Raw genomic sequence first — 25938 nt, 5'->3', positions numbered from 1 at the left:
AAAGGAATAATTTACAGTGCTGTGACACGAAGGTGTATGTGGCTAGGGGGAATAGGATAGAATTACACTGCGTCAAATATAATTTGAAAGGTCTGGAATATGTTTCAGAAAAGTTAATTGTGCCCAAACTGTTTTACATGCTTAGAATGTTAATCAGCTGCCTCCTCCCCGACGTGATGCTTGTATATCAGATGCAGCCTCGCCATCCTTGCTTCTAAGGAGCATTTTGGTTGTATTCCCAAGACAGATTTGTTCGTTCTTTTGGCAGTCCATGGTATATTCAATATTCTTCACCAACACTGCAATTCAAAGGCATCAATTCTTCTTCACTCTTCCTTATCCGTTGTCCAGCTTTCACGTGTTTATGAGGCGACTGAAAACACCATGTCTTGGGTCAGGCACAGCTTAATCCTCAAGGTGACATCTTTGCCTTTTAACACTTTAAAGAGACCTCTTGCAGCCTGTTCGCCCAATGTAATGCGACTTTTGATTTCTTGACTGCTGCTTCCGTGGGTGTTGATTGTGGATCCAAGTAAATGAAATCCTTGACAACCTCAATCTTTTCCCCATCTATCATGCTGTTGCTTATTGGCCCAGTCGTGAGGATTTTTGTTTTCTTTATGTTGAGGTGTAATCCATACTGAAGGCTGAGGTTTTTGATCTTCATTAGTAAGTGCTTCAAGTCCTCTTCACTTTCAGTACACGAGGTTGTGTAATCTGCATGACGCAGGTTGTTAATGAGTCTTCCTCCAATCCTGATGCCTCATTCTTCATATAGTCCAGCTTCTCAGATTATTTGCTCAGCATACAGATTGAGTAGGTATGGTGAAAGCATACAACCCTGACACACACCGTTCCTGACTTTAAACCATGCAGTTTTCACTTGTTCTGTTCAAAGAACTGCCTCTTGATCCATGTACAGATTCCTCATGAGCATAATTAAGTGTTCTGGAATTCCCATTCTCCATGATGTTATCCATAATTTGTTATGATCCACACAGTTGGATGCCTTAGCATAGTCAATAAAACACAGGTAAACATCTTTCTAGTATTTTCTCCTTTCAGCCAGGATCCATCTGAAATCAGCAAAGATATCCCTGGTTCTGCATCCTCTTCTAAATCCAGCTTGAATTTCTGGCAGTTCCCTGTCGATATACTGCTGCAGCCACTTTTGAATGATCTTCAGCAAAAAAAAAATAATCAAGATGCATTGATAATTACTGGCGATTGGAATGTGAAAGTTGGAAACAAAGAAGAAGGATCAGTAGTTGGAAAATATGACCTTCGTGATAGAAACAATGCCAGAGATTGAGTGATAGAATTTTTCAAGACCAACGACTTCATCCCAAATACCTTCTTTCACCAACATAAATGGCGACTATACACATGGAGCTCACCACATGGAACACACAGAAATCAAATTGACTACATCTGTAGAAAGAGATGATGGAAAAGCTCAATATCATCAGTCAGAACAAGGCCAGGGGCTGACAGTGGAACAGACCATCAATTGCTCATATGCAAGTTCAAGCTGAAACTGAAGAAAATCAGAGCCTAAATATGACCTTGAGTATATCCCGCCTGAATTTAGAGACCATCTCAAGAACAGATTTGACACATTGAACGCTAGTGACCGAAGACCAGACAAGTTGTGGAATGACATCAATGACATCATCCATGAAGAAATCAAGAGGTCCTTGAAAAGACAGGAAAGAAAGAAAAGACCAAGATGGATGTCAGAGGAGACTCTGAAACTTGCTTTCGAATGTTGAGCAGCTAAAGCAAAAGGAAGAATTGATGAAGTAAAAGAACTGAACAGAAGATTTCAAAGGGCCTCTGAAGAAGACAAAGTAAAGAATTATAATGACATGTGCAAAGAGCTGGAGATGGAAAACCAAAAGGGAAGAACACGCCCGGTGTTTCTCAACCTGAAAGAACTGAAGAAAAAATTCAAGCCTCGAGTTGCAATAGTGAAGGATTCCACGGCGAAAATATTAAATGATGCAGGAGCATCAAAAGAAGTTGGTAGGGAATATACAGAGTCATTATACCAAAAAGAATTAGTCGATATTCAACCATTTCAAGAGGTGGCATATGATCAGGAACCGATGGTAGTGAAGGAAGAAGTCTAAGCTGCTCTGAAGGCATTGGTGAAAAACAAGGCTCCAGGAATTGATGGATTATCAATTGAGATCTTACAACAAACAGATGCAGCGCTGGAGGTGCTTACTCGTCTATGCCAAGAAATATAGAAGACAGCTTCCTGGCCAACTGACTGGAAGACATCCATATTTATGCCTATTCCCAAGAAAGGTGATCCAACCAAATGTGGAAATTATAGAAAGATATCATTAATATCACACACAAGCAAAATTTTGCAGAACATCCTTCAAAAATGGCTGCAGCAGTACATCGACAGAGAACTGCCAGAAATTCAGGACAGTTTCCGAAGAGGACGTGGAACCAGGGGTGTCATTGCTGATGCCAGATGTATCCTGGCTGAAAGCAGAGAATACCAGAAGGATGTTTACCTGTGTTTTGTTGACTATGCAAAGGCATTCGACTATTTGGATCATAACAAATTATGGATAAAATTGCGAAGAATGGGAATTCCAGAACACTGCTCATGAGGAACTTTTACATAGATCAAGAGGCAGTTCTTCAGACAGAACAAGAGGATACTGATTGGTTTAAAGTCAGGAAAGGTATGCGTCAGGGTTGTGTTCTTTCACTATACCTATTTAATCTGTGTGCTGAACAAATAATACAAGAAGCTGGACTATATGAAGAAGAACAGGGCATCAGGATTGGAGGAAGACTCGTTAACAACCTTCGTTATGCAGATGACACAACCTTGCTTGCTGAAAGTGAGGAGGACTTGAAGCTCTTACTAATGAAGATCAAAGACCACAGCCTTCACTGTGGATTGCACCTCAACACAAAGAACACAAAAATCCTCACAACTGGACCAATGAGCAACATCATGATAAATGGAGAAAAGATTGAAGTTGTCAAGGATTTCATTTTCCTTGGATCCGCAATCAACAGCCATGGAAGCAGCAGTCAAGAAATCAAAAGGCGCGTTGCATTGGGCAAATCTGCTGCAAAGGACCTCTTCAAAGTGTTGAAGAGCAAACATGTCACCTTGAAGACTAATGTGCACCTGACCCAAGCCATGGTATTTTCAATCACATCATATGCATGTGAAAGCTGGACAATGAATAAGGAAGACCGAAGAAGAGTTGACGCCTTTGAATTGTGGTTTTGGAGAAGAATATTGAATATAACATGGACTTGCAAAAGAACGAACAAATCTGTCTTGGAAGAAGCGCGACCAGAATGCTTCTTAGAGGCAAGGATGGCGAGACTACGTCTTACATAGCTTGAATATGTTGTCAGGAGGGATCAGTCCCTGGAGAAGGACATGATGCTTGGCAGAGTACAGGGTCAGCAGAAAAGAAGAAGACCCTCAGCGAGGTGGATTGACACAGTGGCTGCAACAATGAGCTGAAGCATAACAACGATTGTAAGGATGGCTTAGGACCGGGCAGTGTTTCGTTCTGTTGTGCATAGGGTCGCTGTGAGTCGGAACCGACTTGACGGTACCTAACAACAACAACAGCAAAAATTGCTTGCATGTGATACTGATGATATTGTTCTAAAATTTCCGCATTCAGTTGCATCACCTTTCTGAATATGCGTAAATAGGAATCTTTTCCAGTCAGTTGGTCAGGTAGCTGTCTTCCAAATTTCTTGTCATAGATGAGTGAGCACTTCCAGTGCTACATCCGTTTGTTGAAACACCTCAATTGGTATTCCGTCAATTCCTGGAGTCTCGTTTTTTGCCAGTGCCTTCAGTGCAGCTTGGATTTCTTCCTTCAGTACCATCAGTTCCCGATCATTATGTTACCACCTGAAATATTGCCTCTGTGTATTCCTTCCCTCTTCTTTTGATGGTTCCTGCATCGTTTAATATTTTCCCAGTAGAATCCTTCAGTATTGCAATTTGAGGCTTGAATTTTTTTTCTTCAATTCTTTCAGCCTGAGAAATGCCAAGCGTGTTCTTCTTTTTTGATTTTCTACCTCCAGGTCTTTGCACATCTCATCATAATACTTTACTTTGTCTTCTCGAGCTGCCCTTTGAAATCTTTTGTTTATCTCTTTTTTCAGCAATTTTTTTTCTTTTGCTTTAGCTACACAACTTTGAAGAGTAAGTTTTGAGTCTCTTCTCACATCCATTTTGGTCTTTTCTTTCTTTCCTGCCTTTTTAATGACTTTTTGCTTTCTTCACGTTTGATGTCCTTGATGTCATTACACAACTTGCCTAGTCCTTGATCATTAGTGTTTAATTAGTCAAATCTATTCTTGAGATGGTCTCTAAATTCAGGTGGGATATACTCAAGGTCGTACTCTGGCTCTTGTGGACTTGTTCTACTTTTCTTCAGTTTCAACTTAAACTTGCGTATGAGTAATTGATGATCTGATCCGCAGTCAGCTCCTGTCCTTGTTCTGACTGATGATACTGAACTTTAACATTGTCTCTTTCCACATATGTAGTCGATTTGATTCCTGTGTGTTCCGTCTGGTGAGGCCCGTGTGTATAGTTGCCATTTATGTTGTTGAAAAAGGGCATTTGCAATGAAGAAGTCACTGGTCTTACAAAATTTGATCATGTGATCCCTGCCATCATTTCTATCACTAAGGCCATATTTTCCAATTACCAATCCTTTTCCTTTGTTTCCCTCTTTTGCATTCCTGTCACCAGTAATTATTAGTGCATCCTGATTGTATGTTCGATCAATTTTGGGCCGCAGAAATTGGTAAAAGTTTTCAATTTCATCATTTTTGGCCTTAGTGGTTGGTGCTTAAAGTTGAATAATAGTCGTATTAACTGGTCTTCCTTGTAGGCGTATGGATATTATTCTATCACTAACGATCCTTGGAAACTCTATCGGGCAGTTCTGCTCTGTCCTATAGGGTTGCTATGAGTTGGAATCGACTCGACGGCTGTGGGCTTGGTTTTTTTTTTTTTTTTTTTTTGGTTAATAGTGTTGTACTTCAGGATAGATCTTGAAATATTCTTTTTGGCAATGAATGCAATGACATTCCTCTTCAAGTTTCATTTCTGGCATAGTAGTCCAATTCAGAATGACCGATGCCAGTCCATTTCAGCTCACTAATGCCTAGGATATCGATGTGTATGTGTTCTATTTCATTTTTGACGATTTCCAATTTTCCTACATTCATACTTCAGACATTCCAGGCTCCGATTATTAATGGATGTTTGCAGCTGCTTCTCCTCATTTTGAGTAATGCCACATCAGCAGATGAAGGTCCTGAGAGCTTGACTCCATCCACATCATTAAGATTGACTCTACTTTGAGGAGACAGCTGTCTCCAGTTGCATTTTGAGCGTCTTCCAACCTGAAGGGCTCATCTTCCAGCACTATATCAGACAGTGTTCCACTGCCATTCATAAGGTTTTCACTGGCTAATTCTTTTCTTTAATAGACTGCTGAGTACGTCTTCCTATTCTGTCTTAGTCTGGAAGTTCAGCTGAAACCCGTCAGCCATGGGTGACCCTACTGGCATTTGATTACCGGCGGCATAGCTTCCAGCATCGTAGCAACATACAAGCCCCCACGGTATGAGAAACCAACAGAGGCATGGAGATAACTTCCGCTAATCCATCTTATTACATCATAGTGATAGGATTTACAACACACAGGAAAATCACATCGGATGGCAAAATGGTAGACAATCATATAATACTGGGAATCATGACCCAGCCAAGCCAACAGATATTTTGGGGGGACACAATTCAGTCTATGACAGACAGAGCAGAATTGCCTCATAGGGTTTCCAAGGCTGTATAGTCTTTGTGGATGCAGACTGCCACACCTACTCCAGACCTTTCTTTTAGCAGCCTAGTGTTTTAACTACTGTACCACCAGAGCTCCTTCTTTTAGCTCTCTAAGCCCCACAAATTAGTTAATGTAGTTCAAGACAGAGAGAAGGAGGCCAGATTCAGAAACCTGAGTTATACTGCTTTAGCAATCAGAAAGTTCTCCCAACCCCCTTATGTGATCAGCACTTCCTACACGTGTCCACATGTAATTGCTAATGGCCTGGTAGATCATGCAGTGGTCTCAAAGGGGGTCCCAAGACTATGCACTGAGGATTTTGAAAAAAATTATTGGAAACCCTAATTTTTTAAATTTCATTCATGTTATTTCCTATTTAATGTATTTTGTAATGTTTCTAAGATACTAGTATAACAGTATATCTATCTATCTATATATAAGTAATTTGAAAATAAATAAATGTGAGTATATTGAGGTCATGTGCTCAATCAGAAAAAAAAAATTAATTGTATATTAATGAACAGGAGGGAGACTCCTAACCATTGAAGGGTCTTAAAGCCAAAAAGGAAACACCAAACCCATTGCAATCAAGTCAATTCTGACTCATAGAAACCCTGTAGGACTGAGTAGACTTGGCCGGTAGGGTAAGCAGACTGCTGCATTTTCTCCTGTGGAGTGGCTGGTAGGTTTGAACCACTGACCTATTGGTTACAGCTGAGCACTTAACCACTGTGCCACTAGGGCTCCTTTGAAGAGTCCTACATACCTCAAAGGGCCTCAGTAAATATCACATGAGATGAAGTGTGTTTAAGTTCCTTGGAAAGCTAAATGTGCTGTACAAATGTAAAGTAGGATCTTTATTGTAAGGATTAAACCAAAACCGAACCAGTTGCCATCGAGTGGATTCCAACTCATAGCGACCCTTTAGGACTGAGTAGAACTGCCCTGTAGGGTTTCCCAGGAGTGCTTGGTGAATCCCAACTGCAGTCCTTTTGGTTAGGAGACAAACACTTAACCGCTACACTACCAGGGTTTCCATTGCAAGGAAGGAAAATTGAACATTCCTTTCCTTAGAGACAAGCAATCACCAGAGACTGGCATCCTGAAAGCAAACAGGGGATTTGACCCCATCGCTTGAGGCAAGTATGGAAATTGGGAACAGTAACTTCTGAAACAACAACCTAGACAACAACCTGAGATATTGCAGGTGGAAGACTGAGGAGAAAGGCTCTAGAAAAGAGGGAAGAAAAGAACAGCAAGGAGTCATGTCATGGGAATAGAAGAGGTCTTTTCAGATGAAGTGAAATGAGAACAAAGAGGAGGGAATAAGTAGCTATGATGCTGCAGAGGAGAAAGCTAGTTGTTATGGGGACAGGGAGAAGGAAGTAGGACAATCTTTTATAGCTGAGAGCATTTGTTCCTGAAATAATTCCCCAGTCACCTATACACTCACCCAATATTAATGCAAGCAACCCTACACCACCAGCACCATAACTTCAGACATTTATGTGTGGTGTTGTTAGGGAAACCCTGGTGGCGTAGTGGTTAAGTGCTACGGCTGCTAACCAAAGGCTTGGCTGTTCAGAGCCACCAGGCGCTCCTTGGAAACTCTATGGGGCAGTTCTACTGTGTCCTATAGGGTTGCTGTGTGTCGAAATCAACTCAATGGCATGGGGTTTGGTTTTTGGTTTGGGTTGTTGTTAGTGCTGTTGAGTTGAGATTCCTACTTATGATGACCCCATGAGTTACAGAGTAGATCTGCTTCAAAGGGTTTTCAAGGCTGTGAGCTTTCAGAAGCAGATTGCCAGGCCTTTTCTTCCATAATACTGCTGGGTAAGTTTCAACTGCCAACCATAAGGCTAGTAGTCCAGCACAAACCATTTGTGCCACCTAGATACCTCGCACATTTATATAGTGCTTTCTAAATTAAAACTAGTTTCATGTACATCACTGTCATGTTAGCTTCTAAATATTAAAGGCCTAGAACTAATCAATCAAAGTAATATAAACCTGAAGATAGGAAACACACAATACAATTATAAGAAAAAATGAAAGTAAGACTAGGGCTTGGTGAAATTTTCAAGTTTTAGTTTGTTCATATTACATACATACCATTGGGTCTGACAATGGACAAGTTTAAATTCTTCACCATTCATAAGCAAAATATAGCCATTAAATTTTGTCTTATATTCTTAGAGCCATATTAGAACACACAAACCATATTTCATATAAGTGTTTTTAGCCACTGTCTCTGGCCCAATGTCTCATTAATAAACTAAAAAAAAAAAGTTTTTGAGTAAATGCAATTGACCAAGTCAGGTGCATTATGGGTAAGACAGCTTTGCCATTTTGAGTCAGAGATGTTATTGGATAGCTGGATGTATATAGTGAAAATCCATCAGCTGACTGAATGGCAAATAAAAGTTTTACAGAATTTTCCTTGCCTCATGTTCTTGCAAAAGCTGGACAATGAATAAGGAAGACCCAAGATGAATTGAAGCCTTCAAATTATGTTGGTGAAGAATACTGAATGTACCATGGACTGCCAAAAGAATGAATGTATCTGTCTTGGAAGAAGTACAACAAGAATGCTCCTTAGAAGCAAGGATGGCAAGACTAAGTTTCATATACTTTGGACATGTTACAGGAGGGATCAGTCCCTGGAGAAGGACATCATACTTGGCGAAGCAGAGGGTCACCAAAAAAGAGGAAGAACCTCAGTGAGATGGATTGGCACAGTTGCTGCAACAATGGACTCAAGCATAACAATGATTGTGAGGATGGTGCAGGACCAGGCAGTGTTTTGTTTTGTTGTACATAGTGTCGCTGTGAGTCAGAACCAACTTGATGGCACCTAACAACAACAGTTACTGAATACATTGAACAGAGTTACATCGATGAACTGATATGTTCTGATAAAACAAGACAGTCTTTGTGTAGATGATCAAGCCAAATTCAGATGTCTACAGATAGAGTGAAATAAAGCTGAAATGACTCCATTTATATGTGGGGTTTCTTGAAAAACAAAATTTTATTTTTGGAAAATTTTTTTTAACAGCCTTTAAGGGTCTTACATGTAAAGCTTTTGCTAAGAGATTCTAAGATTATACACAGATGTCACATTCTGTCTTTTTCCTACTGAGCGGTGCCTTTACGTTAGTATATATGCAATCAAGGTCACTCTACAAACATTTGCTTACCTGAAAACAACAGCTCTATTTTACTTAGGAAGCAGTGCTAACATACAGTAATTTTTTTTTTTTTAATCATTTCCCTGTGTGCCATTGTTACTTCATTGATTCAAACCATGGACCTGGATGTTACTAAGAATATGACACATGTCTATATGAGAGATTTCCATTACCTCATTATAATACAAGATATAAAACAACAACAAAAATTCTCCTAGAATTCTGTTAATAAAAAAGAAAAGTTTGGAGAAAATTGTCCAGTGTAATCTCTTTAATACTGTAAGGATTTTTTTTCTCAAATATACTAACTTAGTACTGGTTTTTGAAATGCAGAGAAATTCTTACCCAATTTAAAATATATATATATATATATTATGTATATCTGGGGTTATATATACATGCACAGAAGAATGGAGTAAAATCTCCATTTCTTTCTTTGATGTGTTTGATGATGTTCAGATAATAAAAAATAGTAGTATGAAAGATACTGAAAATTCAAAGGAGACTGATACAAATGGCAAGAAAGATGATAATGAAGGCTGGAAAACAACCTGGGAGAAGGTGGATTCATCCTTAGATTCACTCATTAATTTTGTAGAAAGGCAACTGTGTTAAATTTAGTTCGGGAAGCTATGGAATTGCGCGTTCTTTATTCTTTCATGAGAATGAGCAAAAGAGCAAGGGAACAAGCTGAAATCAGAGTCAGTCAAAAGCAAGTTGGCTGACAAGTTAGGGTGAATGAAGATCCGGTTTAATGCCTTCCATTTAACCCGACAATTATCACGTTTGTAATTGTATAATGCTAACTAATATTACTCATATTTAATGAGGTATGCAAAATTCTAAGCCTCCGTTAAGGAAAAGTCAAAATATGTTTTGAACACTGTGTTTCCTGAGGAAGCAAGGAATACATTTTAAAATATTTCAATAGAAAAGTAGAATCAAGAGAGAAAAAAAAAAAGGAACAAATAATAACAAGCATTTAATTAATCATTGACATATCTAGTATTTAAGAAGCCGTGGTGGTACAGTGGTTAAGCACTCAGCTGTTAATCAAAAGGTTGGCTGTCTGAACCCACCACCAATTCCAGAGGAGAAAGATATGGCAGCCTGCTTCTGTAAAGATTTATTGCCTCGGAAACACTATGGGGCAGTTCAGCTCTGTCCTGTAGGGTCAGAATGAGTTGGAATTGACTACAACAGGTTTGGTTTTGGTTTGGCATGACTAATATTTATGGAGTATTTAGTATGTGTCAGAAACTGTAACAGAGATAAGCGAGGCTAAAAAAGTCCCTGGAGGTAATAGATCTTACATTCGATCAACTAGAAAACCGTATTACTCAGAATGCCTCAATTCTCAACCCAATAACTAAGCTGGTTTTGCTGTTGTTCTCACTTGTTTAATAATTAGCAGCAAAGATTTAGAATAAATCTTTAATTGTGTATGGAAAAATGCAGTAACACCATCACTCCATATAATCCAAATTTGTTACATAAAATAGTCATACTCTATCATTATTTCGATGCTTCTTACAAATAAAATTATCTAAAGAAGGTTAGGAAGCAGAAGGGATAGAAGACAAAGAAAGAAGAATAAGGAAAATAGAAGAAATATATCCATGCTGGGAAAGGAATGCATTATATATTGTGTGTTTGGGGCCACCACTCACTCCTTCTCTTCCTGGGGTTCTGAGGGCTAGCGGATGCATGTACAGGTTGGAAATACTCCATTCGTCAGTGTGTACAAACTTTATTAGTCTATAAGCTCCCTGCAGCTCCCATGCTTGGCTCTCTGCTGAAAGAAGGACTAGAGAAATTGACTTGAATCTGAGGCTAAAGGGGGACTGGACCTCTCGCCTCCCATCCTGAGTTTAGAACTTGGGGTATGCATACTCAGTGTGCCTTCTTTGAAAAGAACAAGCATTTCTCTGGAAACCAAGCTCTGGACCTTGCCTGGATGTGCCCCAACATGGAATTTGGAAGTCCATAGCATGGGAGCCTCAAATGTGGAAGAGCCGGAAGACAAAGCTTGCTGTGTCTAAGTACAAAAAAATTACAAGCCATTGAAAAATAGTAAAATGGGAAATGGTTTCTGCTGCTGAAGTACAGTAACTCAGTCCACTCATGCAAAATGACTCAGTGGATGTCAGGGTCTGACCTGTCAGATGTCTCCTTTCTACCTCCCTCATCCCTTGGAAGGGAGAAAGTCAGATGTTGAAATAGATTGTGTTATTCTACTTTATGGAAAAGTAAAGTTCTGAGGGAGAAAGACAAGGGCACCAGGTACAGGATAAGTGCATGAATTACATCAGAGCTTTAGAGAGAATCAGAGCCCTTGAGCAGCCCTAGATACTTTAATGCTAACCATGGTGTACAATTTGTCTACAAAGACAGGTAAATGCATGTTATGTATTAACCATGTCATCAATACACCTTCCCGGTACTCCCTGTAACCTTTTCTTCAACTTCACTCAAGCTGCAAGTCACACTATCAAATATTAAAGATGGAAAAGTGCCTGCGAGGTCACAGCTTGCTCCTTCCCACGAGCACTGTGAGGAAAACCAGAGTGTTCCTCTGTATTTTACGCAAGTGATATTCCATCTTTCCTCGCTGGTGTGCACAAAGTCCTGTCCAAACGCTCCCACCTTGCTGGTTGGTTTTGCACAGAGAGATAGGTTTTAAATGCACTAGAGGAAAGCAGCTTTTGCTAAATGTTTTATAATATGTCAGGAAACCTTTATCGAACGTTTAATCCAAAACCTGGCTTTGAACCAGATAAAAAAGGGAGGCATACAATTCCGTAATTAATTTTTGTTTTTTTTACCTTCTTTTGCTAATCGCTGATAAAAAGCTTACTTCTATTAACAACTCTACTTGACAAATTGCACTGCTCAGCGGAAGCATTTGGAAATTAATTACGCATTTTATTGCATTGGATTGGATAAACAGGGAAGCACCCACAAGAAAAAGGAAAAGAAGGAAATGGTCACAATATAAACAAACTTTTGGTGTCTGACTATTTCTATTAAGACTCAATGTGTCATCTAAATAAATAAATAAAATAAAGACATGAACCTCTGAGATGGCACCTCCTATTTAAGTGTACTTTGGCTTCTAGGCTATGTCAGTAATACAATTTATTTTTCTTCTCAGGGAACATATCTATGTTTTTTCCAAAGCCCAAGTTGATTGGGATTCCTAGTGGAATTTCTTTTCTAATTGCCATGGAAGCTCAACACTTCCCCTTCTCACATTCTCCAGCTTCTAGCGTTAGGAATCTCAGTGCGAGGCCTTCTGGGATTTAACTAAGAGTAGCAAATTGTAACAGTAGGTATATTATTATGCTGCCAAAGTATTTTTAAAAATGGGGAAGAGAAGATTAAATTGGCCTCCACTTCACTTCTCTAGTTAGAGTTAAGTCAGAAGTGGTCAGAAGACCATATGTAATTTTTATGGTTTTCTTTTGTCTATAAATATACATGTTTCACAATGACTGTTGAAGGAGACTTTCTGGTACATAATCAAACTGTTCTAGCTTGTGAACTCCTACACTTTGTCTACACTAACCAAAGACATTTACGTTGTGGCAAACTCTTTGATAAATTCATGTTTAAAACATCATGGTCTTCTCTCTCTTTTGCTCTCTTTGCATACGAAAATAACAGTTTTTAAAAATTTTCTTCTTCAGTTATGTATGCCCTCAGTTGTTCAGTTCTTTCATTCCATTCCTGTAATTATCACACCAGTAATATAAGCATATTATTGAGACAAACATTACCATCAATGATTGTGGGTAGACAGAGAAAGAAGGGTCTTACCTACAAAAATTCTGACTACAGCTGCTTTTTGAAATGAGACAGAAATATATAGAAGAAATTCAATCTGACACAGAAATACTGTGTAAAGAAAGACACATTAAGACAGAAGACTAAGACAGAAGGTGCTTTCCTGATGGCCAAATTCAGAAATTGATGAAGAGCTGCCTTCCAATCTAAGGAAGCATCAGAGTAAATTTCCTTCCAGAAATCTGCTCCAGAGAAACAGAAAAGGGAGGTCTGAGAGACTGGACAACATTTGATATGAAAGTGAATATCTTTGGCAAAACTGTGATTTTCCCTCAAGGAAGACTTGTAGAAAAGATACATTTTAGGGGGATTTGGGATTCTGGTTAAGGTCTGGAGATACTGCCAAGTGTTAGAGTTCCTTCCACAAAAAAATTGAAACTAAGAAGGCAAACCACTAAACCAATTATAGCAGAGGTTTGTATCAAGCCCTAGGTGGAGGATGGCTCTTTGTTGTCTTTGTTACGTGCCGTTGAGTCAGTTCCAACTTATCCACCCTATGCGCAACAGAGTGAAACAGTGCTGTGTCCTGCACTAGCCTCATGATCATTGTTATGCTTGAGGCCATTGTTCCAGTTACTGTGTCAGTCCACCTAGTTGAGGGTCTTCCTATTTTTCACTCACTCTCTACTTTACCAAACATGATGTTCTTCTCTAGGGACTGGTCCCTCTTGATAACGTGTCCAAAGTACATGAGACAAAGTCTTGCCATCCTTGCTTCTAATGAGCATTCTGGTTGTACTTCTTCCAAGACAGGCTCTTTGTAGACCTGATGAAATCATGACACTTGCTTAAAGGTCAAGTCCCAACAGAACCATGCTGTAACATTACTGAAAGGAGAACATATTGATAAAGCATTCTGTTTTTGCTTACTCAAGAGTGGTAGAAACGGGAATATCTTCACCTTGACTGTTTGGCGTGACTTTTCTCTCTCCCTCCTTTTTTTTTTCTCTCTCTCTCTCCCCCTCCCTGCTTCCCTTTACTAGTTGATTCCATTGCCATTCTTTCTTTGGCCATATTTTGTCATTGTCCTTTTCTGCAAAGCAAGTAGGCAGTCGTGATTGAGATTCTATATAAATCTACTTGTTGCATGAATGAATGCACCCACTGTAGAATGCAACTCTGACTTATGTACAGACTGCTGGTTATAAAATAGAAAGAGAAGCTTTTATCATCAACAGATAATATGTTTTACCTCCCTCTTTTTTTGTGTGTTAGGTGGCAACAGAGGTTTTGGATACCAAAACATATATCAAGTTCCCTGCCTTCAGAGGATATTCTATGTATATTCAAGGCATTTTAAAAGAGAAATTACAGGCCATATTAAAACTTCCCCATGAAGAATCCACACAGTCAGTACTGCTGGATTTTGCAGGAGGGAGTACCACCATGGAACTGTAGGGAAAAGTAGTAATGGGGAAAGTACATAGTGTTTATATTGGGAAGACCTTGATGGTCTGAGAATGAATATGTACATCATAGAGTGCTGCAGTGTTTGGGGAATGGGGAAGATCTTGCTGGGCCTTTTTGAGAAAGGAGAGCTATCACCCTGATCCTTACAAAAGCTTGAATCACGCTTCTCCACTCTGTTCTCCTCTCAGTGTCCTCTGCTCTTAAATTTCAAACTCCGACTTTTTATTTACTTATTCATTTTCTCCCTGCTTTAAAACTTCTGAGTTCACTGAAGCGGAGCAACTGCTGATGTCCAATACAAAACAACAAATGAGAAATTTCCATCCTTGCAAAAGGAAGCTATGTAGGCCCTCCTGCAGACTAACTTCAGCTATGTGAACAAGTGAGAGAGAATTAGAAAGGTTTATTACACTTAGCATTATCTAGGGCTCTAGTCCCTTGCCTCTGCAGTCTTATTTTGGATTGCTTTGAATTGTCGTCTGCAAACATATGTGAAAGGTAAAAGAAAAAAATAATAATAAAGGCATACTGTATGTATCACATGTGCAATGTTCTGTTAAAATGTGTTTCTCTAGGGAGTTCAGCTGATGTTTGTAATAATCACAGAAACTCTTCACTTAAGAATTGGATGGAAAATTCCCCTTCCTGTTTTCTGTATTTCCATGGGTGACACCTGATTACTGCAGGTCATGATGTGTGGCTGGTCAGTATGTGCAAATGGGAAGTGTGTTTTATTTATGTATTTATTCAATTTGTGAAATGCATCCATTTCATAGACCTCTTTGCAATAGTAATATATCAAGCTCTCCCTTTAGGAAGAAGAGGAGGGGGGGAGGGGACGTGCTGTATGCTCCATAGCTCTGATGATTTTCGAGGTCTGAGCCTAGAACGGCACTGAGACTGCTGGCTTAGCTCGAGGACAAATTGTTTCAAAGAACTCTAAGAAGGGATAGACTGATTCACTATTTAGGGTTTCTGTTTTAATGTGGTCAGGACACAATGGACCAAACAGACCTCTCTTTATTGATCAGGACTCATGACTCCAAATCACTCAGGTCTGTCCCTAGATGCTGGGTGTCATATAACTGACCTTTCTGGAGGCTGTTGCAAACCAGAAAAAAAATCTCTGAAATTTAAGTTCATAGTGACATTTGTGGGGCTATCTGAAACCACAGTATTTACAGAAATGGTGGAATTGGATGCCTGCTAAACCCAAACCTGTTGCCATCCAGTTGATTCCTACTCATAGCGACCATATAGGACAGAGTAGAACTGCCCCACAAGGTTTCCAAGGAGCTGCAGGTGGATTTGAACTACTGACCTTTGGTTAGCAGCTAAGCAGTTAACCGCTGGGCCACCAGGGGTCCTGGATGACTGCTAAGTAGACATTTATCTCAGTAAGTTCTTCGGAGACTTATTCATTTTTCTTCACTAAGGAAATCTAAATTATTTGTTAAAAATGTGTAGCCAGAGGCGGGGCCAAGATGGCCGACTAGGTGGACGCTACCGCGGATCCCTCTTGCAACAAAGACTCGGAAAAACAAGTGAATCGATCACATACATAACAATCTACGAACTCTGAACAACAAACACAGATTTAGAGACGGAGAACGAACAAACATGGGGAGACAGCGATTGTTTTCAGAGCCAGGAGCCAGCGTACCAGTCAGGTGACCTTCGGGGCTCGATTTGGGGAAGAGCCCGGGGGGCAGACGGCACAGACAAGGGGCCCAGCCCTAGCCCCCGAACTCATCCCGGGAGGGAGCCCAGCCGGTTGGCGCAGGCGGCGTGGTGGCGCAGCTGGTGGGAGAAGTCCCCGGGAGGCAGTGACTGGTCTTGGAGCGAGGAGAGCAGCGTCCTAGCCGGGGAGCCATCCCGCCGGGATTTTGGCGGGCAGCGGGCGTGGCACGAGCGCGGGGACAAGCTACATTCCCCTGAATTGACTCCGAGGGGGGCCCAGCCCTTAGCGCGGGCAGCGCCCACCCAGTTCGCGTGAGCGGCACGGTGCGCCGGAGGGAGAAGTCCCCGGGAGGCAGTGACTGGTCTTGGAGCGGGGAGAGCAGCGTCCCAGCCCGGGGAGCTGTCCCGCCAGGATTTTGGCGGGCGCAGGCGGGGCGTGAGCGCCGGGTGCAGCTCCATCCCCCTGAATTCACCCTGGGGCGGTCCCAACCGGTTCACGCAGGCCCAGCCGGTTCGCGCGGGTGGCGTGGCGGCGCAGCCGGTGGAAGAAGTCCCCGGGAGGCAGTGGCTGGTCTTGGAGCGGGGAGAGCGGCGTCCCAGCCGGGACGCGCCGTCGCGGCTCAGGCGGGGGGAGCTGCTCCGCTCTCCTGAGCTGACCCCGGGGGGGGAGCCCACCCAGTTCGCGGGAGCGGCACGCGACGCAGCTGGCAGGACGGGGAGTCCCTGGGAGGCAGCGACTGATTTTGGAGTCGGGAGTGCACCGTCCCAGTAGGGGAGCCTTAACCTTGGGGGTGGGGCTGACAGCAGAGGATCTGACCGTGACACCAGCGGGCCAGACCCCCCGGGGGGCAATCTCCACACAGCCAGTACATATAGGCGACGCACCCCGCGGAAATCTCAGATATAAGAGTCATTCCAAGTAAGACAAACAACTCTGGCTATATTCTGAGGTGCTACAATCCTAGCTCTCTGATCCCTCCCCCACCCTCCCCAGGCGGCTCCATTAACATCCGAATAGCCTGAGCCAGAGGGAGAACTCTGATAGGGATCTGACTGCATTTTTTTCTTAGCGGATTTTCTGGAAAAACTAGTTTCCCAGTGATGGCTCGGAGACAGCAGTCCATATCAAACCACATGAAGAAGCAGACCATGACAGCTTCTCCAACCCCCCAAACAAAAGAATCAAAATCTTTCCCAAATGAAGATACAATCCTGGAATCATCAGATACAGAATATAAAAAACTAATTTACAGAATGCTTAAAGACATCACAAATGAAATTAGGCTAACTGCAGAAAAAGCCAAGGAATACACTAATAAAACTGTTGAAGAACTCAAAAAGATTATTCAAGAACATAGTGGAAAAATTAATAAGTTGCAAGAATCCATAGAGAGACAGCATGTAGAAATCCAAAAGATTAACAATAAAATTACAGAATTTGACAACGCAATAGGAAGTCAGAGGAGCAGACTCGAGCAATTAGAATGTAGACTGGGACATCTGGAGGACCAGGGAATCAACACCAACATAGCTGAAAAAAAATCAGATAAAAGAATTAAAAAAAAAAATGAAGAAACCCTAAGAATCATGTGGGACTCTATCAAGAAGGATAACTTGCGAGTGATTAGAGTCCCAGAACAGGGAGGGGGGACAGAAAACACAGAGAAAATAGTTGAAGAACTCCTGACACAAAGCTTCCCTGACATCATGAAAGACGAAAGGATATCTATCCAAGATGCTCATCGAACCCCATTTAAGATTGATCCAAAAAGAAAAACACCAAGACGTATTATCATCAAACTCGCCAAAACCAAAGATAAACAGAAAATTTTAAAAGCAGCCAGGGAGAAAAGAAAGGTTTCCTTCAAGGGAGAATCAATAAGAATAAGTTCAGACTACTGAGCAGAAACCATGCAGGCAAGAAGGGAATGGGACGACGTATACGGAGCACTGCAGGAGAAAAACTGCCAACCAAGGATCATATATCCAGCAAAACTCTCTCTGAAATATGAAGGAGAAATTAAGATATTTACAGACAGACACAAGTTTAGAGAATTTGCAAAAACCAAACCAAGGCTACAAGAAATGCTAAAGGAGATTGTTTGGTCAGATGACCAATAATATCAGGTACCAGCACAATACAAGGTCACAAAACAGAATGTCCTGATATCAACTCAAATAGGGAAAGCACAAAAACAAACAAATTAAGATTGATTCTAAAAAATAAATAAATAAATAAAATAATACACATAACAGGGAATCATGGAAATCAATAGGTAAAAGATCACAATAATCAAAAACAGGGACTAAATATAGGAGACATTGAACTGCCAGATGGAGAGTGATACACGGTGATACAGAACGATACAAGTTAGGTTTTTACTTAGAAAAATAGGGGTAAATAATAAGGTAACCACAAAAAGGAATATCAACTCCATAACTCAAGAAAAACGTAACAACTCAACTAACATAAAGTCAAACATTATGAAAATGAGGATCTCACAATCTACTAAGGAAAACGTCTCAGCACAAAAAAGTATGTGGAAAAATGAAATGGCCAACAACACACATGAAAAGGCATCAAGATGACAGCACTAAAAACTTATTTATCTATAATTACCCTGAATGTAAATGGACTAAATGCACCAATAAAGAGACAGAGAGTCACGGACTGGATAAAGAAACACGATCCATCTATATGCTGCCTACGAGAGAAATACCTTAGACTTTGAGACACAAACAAACTAAAACTCAAAGGATGGAAAAAAATATATCAAGCAAACAATAAGCAAAAAAGAAGAGGAGTAGCAATATTAATTTCTGACAAAATAGACTTTAGACTTAAATCCACCACAAAGGATAAAGAAGGACACTATATAATGATAAAAGGGACAATTGATCAGGAAGACATAACCATATTAAATATTTATGCACCCAATGACAGGGCTGCAAGATACATAAATCAAATTTTAACAGAATTGAAAAGTGAGATAGACACCTCCACATTTATAGTAGGAGACTTCAACACACCACTTTCGGAGAAGGACAGGACATCCAGTAAGAAGCTCAATAGAGACACGGAAGACCTACTTACAACAATCAACCAACTTGACCTCATTGACTTATACAGAACTCTCCACCCAACTCCTGCAAAATATACTTTTTTTTCTAGTGCACATGGAACATTCTCTAGAATAGACCACATATTAGGTCATAAAACAAATCTTTGCAGAGTCCAAAACATCGAAATATTACAAAGCATCTTCTCAGACCACAAGGCAATGAAACTAGAAATCAATAATAGAAAAACTAGGGAAAAGAAATCAAATACTTCGAAAATGAACAATACCCTCCTGAAAAAAGACTGGGTTATAGAAGACATCAAGGAGGGAATAAGGAAATTCATAGAATGCAATGAGAATGAAAATACTTCCTATCAAAACCTCTGGGACACAGCAAAAGCAGTGCTCAGAGGCCAATTTATATCGATAAATGCACACATACAAAAAGAAGAAAGAGCCAAAATCAGAGAACTGTCCCAACAACTTGAACAAATAGAAAGTGAGCAACAAAAGAACCCATCAGGCACTAGAAGAAAACAAATAATAAAAATTAGAGCTGAACTAAATGAATTAGAGAACAGAAAAACAATTGAAAGAATTAACAAAGCCAAAAGCTGGTTCTTTGAAAAAATTAACAAAATTGATAAACCATTGGCTAGACTGACTAAAGAAATACAGGAAAGGAAACAAATAACCCGAATAAGAAACGAGAAGGACCACATCACAACAGAGCCAAATGAAATTAAAAGAATCATTTCAGATTACTACGAAAAATTGTACTCTAACAAATTTGAAAACCTAGAAGAAATGGATAAATTCTTGGAAAAACACTACCTACCTAAACTAACACATTCAGAAGTAGAACAACTAAATAGACCCATAACAAAAAAAGAGATTGAAACGGTAATCAAAAAACTTCCAACAAAAAAAAGTCCTGGCCCAGACGGCTTCACTGCAGAGTTCTACCAAACCTTCAGAGAAGACTTAACACCATTACTATTGAAGGTATTTCAAAGCATAGAAAAAGACGGAATACTACCCAACTCATTCTATGAAGCCACCATCTCCCTGATACCAAAACCAGGTAAAGACATTACAAAAAAAGAAAATTTTAGACCTATATCCCTCATGAACATAGATGCAAAAATCCTCAACAAAATTCTAGCCAATAGAATCCAACAACACATCAAAAAAATAATTCACCCTGATCAAGTGGGATTTATACAAGGTATGCAAGGCTGGTTTAATATCAGAAAAACCATTAATGTAATCCATCACATAAATAAAACAAAAGATAAAAACCACATGATCTTATCAATAGATGCAGAAAAGGCATTTGACAAAGTTCAAAACCCATTTATGATAAAAACTCTTACCAAAATAGGAATTGAAGGAAAATTCCTCAACATAATAAAGGGCATCTATGCAAAGCCAACAGCCAATATCACTCTAAATGGAGAGAACCTGAAAGCATTTCCCTTGAGAACGGGAACCAGACAAGGATGCCCTTCATCACCGCTCTTATTCAACATCGTACTTGAAGTCCTAGCCAGGGCAATTAGGCTAGACAAAGAAATAAAGGGTATCCGGATTGGCAAGGAGGAAGTAAAGTTATCCCTATTTGCAGATGACATGATCTTATACACAGAAAACCCTAAGGAATCCTCCAGAAAACTACTGAAACTAAGAGTTTGGCAGAGTCTCAGGTTATAAAATAAACATACAAAAATCACTTGGATTCCTCTACATCAACAAAAGGAACACCGAAGAGGAAATAACCAAATCAATACCATTCACAGTAGCCCCCAAGAAGATAAAATACTTAGGAATAAATCTTACCAAGGATGTAAAAGACCTATACAAAGAAAACTACAAAGCTCTACTACAAGAAATTCAAAAGGACATACTTAAGTGGAAAAACATACCCTGCTCATGGATAGGAAGACTTAACATAGTAAAAATGTCTATTCTACCAAAAGCCATCTATACATATAACGCACTTCCGATCCAAATTCCAATGTCATATTTTAAGGGGATAGAGAAACAAATCACCAACTTCATATGGAAGGGAAAGAAGCCCCGGATAAGCAAAGCATTACTGAAAAAGAAAAAGAAAGTGGGAGGCCTCACTCTACCTGATTTCAGAACCTATTTTACAGCCACAGTAGTCAAAACAGCCTGGTACTGGTACAACAACAGGCACATAGACCAATGGAACAGAATTGAGAATCCAGATATAAATCCATCCATGTATGAGCAGCTGATATTTGACAAAGGACCAGTGTCAGTTAATTGGGGAAAACATAGTCTTTTTAACAAATGGTGCTGGCATAACTGGATATCCATTTGCAAAAAAATGAAACAGGTCCCATACCTCACACCATGCACAAAGACTAACTCCAAGTGGATCAAAGACCTAAACATAAAGACTAAAACGATAAAGATCATGGAAGAAAAAATAGGGACAACCCTAGGAGCCCTAATACAGGGCATAAACAGAATACAAAACATTACCAAAAATGATGAAGAGAAACCAGATAACTGGGAGCTCCTAAAACATCAAACACCTATGCTCATCTAAGGACTTCACCAAAAGAGTAAAAAGACCACCTACAGACTGGGAAAGAATTTTCAGCTATGACATCTCAGACCAGTGCCTGATCTCTAAAATCTACATGATTCTGTCAAAACTCAACCACAAAAAGACAAACAACCCAATCAAGGAGTGGGCAAAGGATATGAACACACATTTCACTAAAGAAGATATTCAGGCAGCCAGCAGATACATGAGAAAATGCTCCCGATCATTAGCCATTAGAGAAATGCAAATTAAAACTACGATGAGATTCCATCTCACACCAACTAGGCTGGCATTAATCCAAAAAACACAAAATAATAAATGTTGGAGAGGCTGCGGAGAGATTGGAACTCTCATGCACTGCTGGTGGGAATGTAAAATGGTACAACCACTTTGGAAATCCATCTGGCGTTATCTTAAACAGTTAGAAATAGAACTACCATACAACCCAGAAATCCCACTCCTAGGACTATACCCTAGAGATACAAGAGCCTTCACACAAACAGATATATGCACACCCATGTTTATTGCAGCTCTGTTTACAATAGCAAAAAGCTGGAAGCAACCAAGGTGTCCATCAACGGATGAATGGGTAAATAAATTGTGGTATATTCACACAATGGAATACTACGCATCGATAAAGAACAGTGACGAATCTCTGAAACATTTCATAACATGGAGGAATCTGAAAGGCATTATGCTGAGCGAAATGAGTCAGAGGCAAAAGGACAAATATTGTATAAGACCACAATTTAAGATCTTGAGAAATAGAAAACACTGAGAAGAACACATACTTTTGTGGTTACAAAGGGGGGAGGGAGGGAGGGAGGGAGGGAGGGAGGGAGAGGGCTTTTTATTGATCAATCAGTAGATAAGAACTGCTTTGGGTGAAGGCAAAGACAACACCCAATACAAGGAAGGTCAGCCCAATTGGACTGGACTAAAAGCAAAGAGGTTTCCGGGATAAAATGAATGCTTCAAAGGTCAGCGGAGCAGGGGCGGGGGTCTGGGGAACATGGTTTGAGGGGACTTCTAAGTCAACTGGCAAAATAATTCTATTATGAAAACATTTTGCATCCCACTTTGAAATGTGGTGTCTGGGGTCCTAAATGCTAACAAGCGGCCATCTAAGATGCATCAATTGGTCTCAACACACCTGGAGCAAAGGAAAATGAAGAACACCAAGGTCACACGACAACTAAGAACCCAAGAGACAGAAAGGGCCACATGAACCAGAGACCTACATCATCCTGAGACCAGAAGAACTAGTTGGTGCCCGGCCACAATCGACGACTGCCCTGACAGGGAGTGCAGCGGAGAACTCCTGAGGGAGCAGGAGATCAGTGGGATGCAGACCCCAAATTCTCATAAAAAGACCATACTTAATGGTCTGAGTGCGACTAGAGGAATCCTGGCAGCCATGGTCCCCAGACCTTCTGTTGGCACAGGACAGGAACCATCCCCGAAGACAACTCATCAGACATGAAAGGGACTGGTCAGCGGGTGGGAGAGAGATGCTGATGAAGAGTGAGCTAATTATATCAGGTGGACACTTGAGACTGTGTTGGCAACTCTTGACTGGAGGGGGGATGGGAAGATAGAGAGAGAGGGAAGATGGCAAAATTGGCATGAAACGAGAGACTGAAAGGGCTGACTCAATAGGGGGAGAGCAAGTGGGAGTACGGAGTAAGATGTATGTAAACTTACATGTGACAGACTGATTGGATTTGTAAGTGTTCACTTGAAGCTTAATAAAAGTTAATTAAAAAAAAAAACGTGTAGCCACATAGCAACACAGGGACGCATGATTACAGGATCCTGTACAGATTTTCCAAATGAACTACCTACTACCCTTTACAATGTTGTTGCCGGGTGAAAACCCCAGGTTTTGCCTGGGTTGACTTGTTACAGCTAATAAATAAGAGGTCCGATGTGGGAGATCAGAAAGATGCCTTTATTTCACTGTACAAGGAAAGGAGCAGTTGGAGTTGTTGCCTCCAAGACTGTCGCAGGCAGCTTGGGGAGATGGGCTTTTACAGAGAACAGACAAGGAAATGCAAATTCATCATGAATATGCCAGATTGACCTTCACACAGGGTTTCAGAGCTTGGGAATGACTATGCATTTTCTTTAGACAAGGGTTTGATCCCCCAGGATGAAGGAAGAAGGTGATTTTTTTTCATTAGGAGGTTAAGTCTCTGCCCAAAGGCAGTGTCATAGATTGAATTATGTCCTCCCCAAAATGTGTGTCAACTTGGTTAAGCCATGATTCCCAGTATTGTGTGGTTGTCCTCCATTTTGTTATGGTAATTTTATCTAGAAAGGATTAAGGTGGGATTGTAACACCACCCTTACTCAGGTCGCCTCCCTGATCCAAGGTAAAAGGAGTTTCCCTGGGATTTGGCCTGCACCACCTTTTATCCTTCAAGAAATAAAAGGAAAGAAAGTAAGCGGAGAGTTAGGGACCTCCTACCACCAAGAATGTAGCACCAGGAGCAGAGCGTTTCCTTTGGACACGGGGTCCCTGTGCCTGAGAAGCTCCTCAAGCAGGGGAAAATTGAGAACAAGAACCTTCCTCCAGAGCGGACAGAGTGAGAAAGCCTTCCCCTGGAGCAGATACCCTGAATTTGGACTTGTAACTTACTAGACTGTGAGAAAATAAATTCTCATTGTTAAAGCCATCCACTTGTGGTATTTCTTTTATGGCAGCACTAGATGACCAGGACAGGCAGGTTGAGGCCATCTATGGCTCATTCTGTGGTTATCTTGTCAAGGACAATTCCAGAAGAAAGGGCCGCTTATTCTGCTCAGTGTAGAAGGATAAGTCAGAGCAGGTGTCTCTCAGAAGGGTTGGGCTCTAAGGCTGCCTGACTCAGTGTACCTTCTGATTTTTTTCCATAAACTCTTGAGGGAGGCAGCATGGAGAAAAAACAACCATGATGAAATTCTTTAGCTACTTCCAAGGCCGGGTAAGCATTTCTATCTCATAGATCCCTGGTGACTTAAAGCCTCACGGCTGGACTTAAAAATGAACGGCTTTGAAAAGTCTCATTTTGACCACATAATTGAATTGATGGTATTTTCTCCTTGGTATGAGGTTACTGGGTTCTTTCTTTAGCAAATCTGAATTGTATCCAGTGGTGACAGAACACTGTGCCAGTTGCCCTGCCTTCCTGAGTGTGTACCATTGGTGTGGCCTTCACATTTGCCTCTTTGTTCTCGTAGACTGGGTGTGTATTTGTAGTCTCTTGGCACAAGATGGGCTTTGTATACAGAAACCCCCAAAGCCCCAATGTGTTTAAGAACAATGAATGTTAATGTTGTTCCTAGCCAGCAGCCAAAGGAGAAAAGATGTTTCTAATGAGAGCTGACATAAGAAGAAACACTGGCTTTTGTCTCTCTTGTACGTTAAACAATTCATGAGGTTTCGGGTTGAGTGAGACATTTAATAAATATTGGCCACTTGGGCTGCCTGCAGCTGGTGATTTGTCACTATTGGTCAAATATATGAAAAGCAGAATGAGTTTTTCAGCTTTGAGGACTTAAGGCTTAACAAATAATGCTGCTTACAATCTGTTTCAATTTAAAGGTTTAACATGATTTAAGTCATAAGTACTGAATTTGGTACATCTAAAAAAGGCAAGGCTCTCATAAGATGAAATGAAGGCCTTGGTAAATTGAAATCTTTCATAGCATCTTAGCATTGGAATTGTTCTTAGATATCATGCAGCCTAATCTCCCACTACTTGCAGGAATCTCCCCTGAGGATTGGGCCAGCTCTCTAAACCAAACCAAAACCAAACCCAGTGCCATCAAGTCGATTCTGACTCCTAGCGACCCTATAGGACAGAGTAGAACTGCCCCATAGAGTTTTCAAGGAGCGCCTGGAGGATTCAAACTGCTGACCCTTTGGTTAGCAGCTGTAGCACTTAACCACTACGCCACCAGGGTTTCTGGCCATATTCATGCTTCAACACCTTGCCCTAACTAATTGAGTTCCTTTAAAGAAGCTGCCCTCTAAAGTCTTGATATAAAGGAATGACCCACAAGACCTGAACTGTCTTATCTCACATACCTGTATCTATATTTGTGACCTCTTTGCTAATAGTTCAGCTGCCTTCTAGCGTGGTTAAAAACGAACAGCTGCCGTCTAGTAGATTCCAACTCACGGTGACTAATGTACGTCAGAGTAGAACTGTGTTCCCTAAGGTGTGATTTTTAGAAGTATATCACCGGGACCTTCTTCTTAAGTGCCTCAGGGTGGACTCAAACCTCCAACCTTTCAGTTAGCAGTGAAGCAAATTAAC

The 25938-nt window shown here is 40.7% G+C and overlaps 1 protein-coding gene across 3 annotated transcripts in view; it reads left to right on the top strand.

Moving 5' to 3' along the window:
* LSAMP (limbic system associated membrane protein) overlaps positions 1-25938 on the top strand; it is a 991063-nt gene that overhangs the window by 204115 nt on the left and 761010 nt on the right. The gene's annotated exons all lie outside the window — the stretch shown is intronic.

This window comes from Elephas maximus, chromosome 1 (genome assembly GCF_024166365.1).
Source record: "Elephas maximus indicus isolate mEleMax1 chromosome 1, mEleMax1 primary haplotype, whole genome shotgun sequence".
Lineage (NCBI taxonomy): Eukaryota > Metazoa > Chordata > Mammalia > Proboscidea > Elephantidae > Elephas > Elephas maximus.
The sequence above is the reverse complement of the archived record's forward strand: the minus strand, read 5'-3'. Positions and strand labels throughout refer to the sequence as shown.